A 4,662-nucleotide genomic window follows, 5' to 3' on the forward strand; every position below is an offset into this window, starting at 1 on the left:
GAGAGAGAGAGAGAATGCTTGTTGAGGTCAGATGACATTTTGCAAGAGTTATTTTTCTCTAACATGTTGGCTCCTGAGATCAAACTCAGGTTGTTAGGCTTGGCAGCAAACATCTTTTTTTTTTTTTTGTTTTTTTGTTTTTTTGTTTTTTCGAGACAGGGTTTCTCTGTGTAGCTTTGCGCCTGTCCTGGATCTCGCTTTGTAGACCAGGCTGGCCTCGAACTCACAGTGATCTGCCTGCCTCTGCCTCCCGAGTGCTGGGATTAAAGGTGTGCCACACCACCCCCCGGCGGCAGCAAACACCTTTACCCACTAAGCCATCTTGCCCACCCCAGAACCCCATCTGATTTGTTTCTGTAATGATCTCATTTATTCATTCAACAAATATTTGACGTAAGCTTCTGTGTTTGGCATGGTAATGAACTGCACTGATCCAAAGACAAGCAAGCCTACATCATGATCCCTGGCCTTGCTAAGTTTACATGGCATGTGCAGTTTATTTGGATTGTTATAATAAAATACCACAGGCTGGGTGGCTTAAACAACAAAAATGGGCTGAGTGTGGTGACACACGCCTTTGATACCAGCAATCGGGAAGCAGAGGCAGATGGATCTCTGTGAGTTCGAGGCCAGCCTGGTCTACAAAGTGAGTTCCAGGACAGTCAGAGGTGTTACACAGAGAAACCCTGTCTTGAAAAATCACAAACCAAAAACCAAGAAAAAAAAAGTCCCACAACAACAGAAATGTATTTCTTTATGGTTTTGGAGGCTGGAAGTCCCGAGTCAAGGTCCAGCAGGGTCAGTTTCTGGTGATGGCACTCACATACCCATCCTACTGAATCTGGACCCTACTCTTAGGACTCTGTACAATTTTAATTACTTCCTTAGATGTTTTAATCTTCAAATCCAGCCATTTCAGGGTTAGGACTTCCACATAGGATCTTTTGGGGTGATGGTGGTGGGAAATCTCCAGCCCACAGCAAGGACGATGGACAAAGATGTGATTGTCAACCGATGATTCTGTAATCCGCACACTCAGAGGCTGAGGCAGAAGGATCACCCCAAGTGTAAGGCCAGCTGGAGCTGGCATAGAATACCTGACCTGTCAACTCTACAGAGTGAGACTCCACGACCAAAAAACCAAGCCAGACAAAGTGAGACAAAGAAGAAGACACAATTATTCCCAAGCAATATGAGAAGAGGAAAAGCGCCCATTAATGTGTCCCCCCCGAAGTTAGGGGCGGGCTCAGAAGGACATGAACGTGGAAAAGACTTCTGGGAGCTTAACAGATATCGGTTGGTAACGTTTTGTTTGTGAGGCACCAAAGCCTTCACTGCATAATTTATATGATTTTATACATCATATTTCATGGTATTTAAGAAACAATGAAAGGCACCGTTGACTATAAATGGCAAGAATTAACCTTGGGCACAAGCTTGATATAGCATAGGAGCGGTAGGAAGGCAATTAAGACGCCTGTGGGAGCAGGGGTACCAGGAGGGGTGTGGAGCGGTCCAGGAGTGGGAGGAAGGCAGTGGTGAGTGGTCAGAAGAAACGTTATAGTCAGAAGTCTTACTCGCTCAACTTCAAAAGGGGTGCTGAACTTGGTAGTTTGGAGGGCAGAGAGAGCCACACTGTTTAACCTGGCCTCATTTCAGTGATGTGGCCGCTGGGCCAGATTTCTGGCTTTGATACCTGCTCATTGGCCAGGCTGTGTTTGGCATGTAAGACAGCTTTGGCTTGTGTGTTAATGAGGCTCTGTGTTGCTGTGAACGTGGTGACATGCTAGATTTTTCTTAGGTACCAGTCCGTGTCAGTCTGCCCATCCATCCATTCATCCAGCAACCATTTACTAAACACCTACTGGTGAGGTTTTGGGGGTAGTTACTCAGACTCTAGGGTCTATCAGCCATGGTCTGGGGCTTCTAACCAGTGACAATAACATCTCCAGGTTTCTCTGCGGCTTCCATGTTTCCAAGCACACTCTCCATTGCCACAAGTTCAAGGCCAGCTGGGACTGCATATAGAGTCCCAGACCTGCCAAGTTTACAGCGCAAGACTCCATGACCTTATCTCATGTAACACTCAGGTTGTTGTGTTTGGTAGGTTTCTTTTTGGTGACTCCAGAAACTGAGACTTAGAAGTGATATGTATGACCTTTAGCTCCACACTAAGGGGCTTTTCTCCTTATGTCAAGCTAGCTCCTGGTGATGCAGGGCCTGGCCTTCAGGGACCAAGTCCACGACTAACTCTCACCTCTCTGCCTGGAAAAGATTTCATCACCCAAGGCTGGTTGTACTCTCCCTGTTCTCTGAGAACGCATGCCACTGTTTTTTTTTGGGGGAAGTTCTGCCCAGGAGCAAAGGTTTCAGAGTGTGAGTGGGAACCAGGACCTGGAAGTCATCTTTACAGACATGCCACCCAAGCGCCTCACTGATGACCTGGTTATTCACAGGATAAAAGGAAACTTAGTGTGAAGGAATACAGCAAGCCTTGAGACCCCTGGAGAAGGTCCTTGACCTCAAGAGGCCCAGGAGAGGAGCCAGAGCAGAAACTTCTGGATGGAGCCAGGTCTGCAGAAACTTCCTGTTGTCCCTCTTGCACAGAGCATGCACGCTCAAGCACGGACATCTCCTAATGTGTTCCGACCCTCCCAGGCTTGTGATTCAAAGAGTACAGTCTAAGATTATATCTCTTACCCTGTCCTCCCCCCACCTTCAAGCTCTTTTGGATTTCACTTGGGAATGATCAGTGTCCTGGCTAGTTTTACGCCAATTTGACGCAAGCTAGAGTCATTTGGGAAGAGGGAACCTCAGTTGAGAAAATGCCTCCACCAGATTGGCCTGTGGGCAAGACTGTGAAGCTTTTTTGTTGTTGTTGACTGATGTGGGAGGGTCCAGTTCACTGTGGGTGGTGCCGCAGCACCCTGGCCTGGTGGTCTTGGGTGAAGGGTTAATGATCTACAAGCCTCAGGCGAGCTGAGCTCCTGATGGGAAAGTTGACACACTGATAACATCGGGCTGGCAGTTAGGAGCTGGGACTCTGCTGACAAGAAAGTCAACATATGGATAAGAGTCTCCCTTGGTATTTACAGCTCTGAGACTTCAGGGACCACATCTGCAGATGGAATTCTCCAACCTCAAAAGTTTCCTTTTCTATAAAACTCTCAAGCCCCCTGCGCCTTGGTGCACGGATCTCCCCCTTCCTCCAGGGGGATCGCTGCCCTTCAGAGTCCTAACACAGGACCATTTGCTTCTGTTGAGGTACATCTCCCCTCTCTCCCCTTCCCACCTCACCTTGATGAATTCCCATCAAACACTGGGCGATGCTTGGTAGCAAGCTCTGCAAGCCAGGGAGCGGCCCCCCTCCACGGCCTCTGCACCAGTTCCTGTCTCCAGGTTCCTGCCCTGCCTTGAGTTCCTGCCCTGCCTTCCTTTGATACTGGACTGGGATGTGGAAGCGTAAACCTATTAAACCTCCTCTTCCCTAAGTAGCTTTTTGGTCATGCTGCTTTACATGGCAAGAGAAGCCTTGACTGAGACAATCGGCTTGGCTTCAGGACTAGGGCAAACCTCACCGGCAGATCTGGTAAATATTTAGGGACACTCAGAATTTGAGAGTCGGTCATCTCAGACCTTACCTAGAATTTTGTCACCCAAAGAGCTGAGAAACTTGCTAAATTTCAGCACCGGTGTAGTTTTGTGTTCCCTGGCTAGCATTAGGAACTATATGTGGGAGATGATTTTTTTTTTAAGAGTTCAAAGTCTTAATCAGGTCTTTGGTCTCCAACAGGAAAAGAACTAAGAGATGTGAGCTGCCAGGCTGCAAGGAGGAAAGGTTAGGGTTTTACTTTCCTGATGGTGTGATAAAAATGCCCCGACAAGATCAAGTTCAAGGAGAATGGGTTTATTTGGCTCACAGTTCCAGCGTACAGTCCGTCATGGCGGGGGAGTCATGTTGGTGGAGGCTTGAGGCAGCTGGTGACATTGCATCAGTAGTCAGGAAACAAAGGGAGATGGACACATGCAATCGCCAGCTTTCTCTTTTTTTATGCAGTCTAAGACCCAAGCCCAGGCACTGGCTACTCACTTAGGGCATAAGCCTTCCCGTCTCAGGTAAGGTGTTCAGGACACTCATGCACAGGCGTGCCCAGAACCTCATCCCCCAGGCGATTCTAGACCCTGTCAAGTGGACAATCAATATTAACCCTCACCAAGAGAACGCTCTCTAGGAGGAAGGAAAGGGGAGGAGGGCTGGGCACCGGCTGGCGGGAAGCCTAGGGTCGCCCCGACACCTGTTGCCATGGCTGGGTAGCGGTTTCCTGTACTTGGCGACACGTGAGCCGAGAGAACACAATAGGTTTGCCTGGGCAGGAAGAGGCTTCCTGTTTTGCTGAGGGCTCATTGTTGGACCCTGAGAGGAGGCGTCGTGTGTGTGTCTGTGTTTTTCAAGTTGCTAAGGTCCCTGAGGAGAGGGATGGGGACAGGTGGGGAGGGGGTCTGAAGACGATAAATAAGAAAACAGGGGTGGGGTCTAGTCTTTCAGAGTTACTCATCCAAACCTCATGCCATTTAGGAGAGGGTAAGTCTGGCTATGCTGTCCCGTTGTCATGACAACTCCAAGCTACAGCCCTGGGGGCTCACCTGAGGGTTGTCTCAATG

This window comes from Peromyscus maniculatus, chromosome 8 (assembly GCF_049852395.1).
Source record: "Peromyscus maniculatus bairdii isolate BWxNUB_F1_BW_parent chromosome 8, HU_Pman_BW_mat_3.1, whole genome shotgun sequence".
NCBI lineage: Eukaryota > Metazoa > Chordata > Mammalia > Rodentia > Cricetidae > Peromyscus > Peromyscus maniculatus.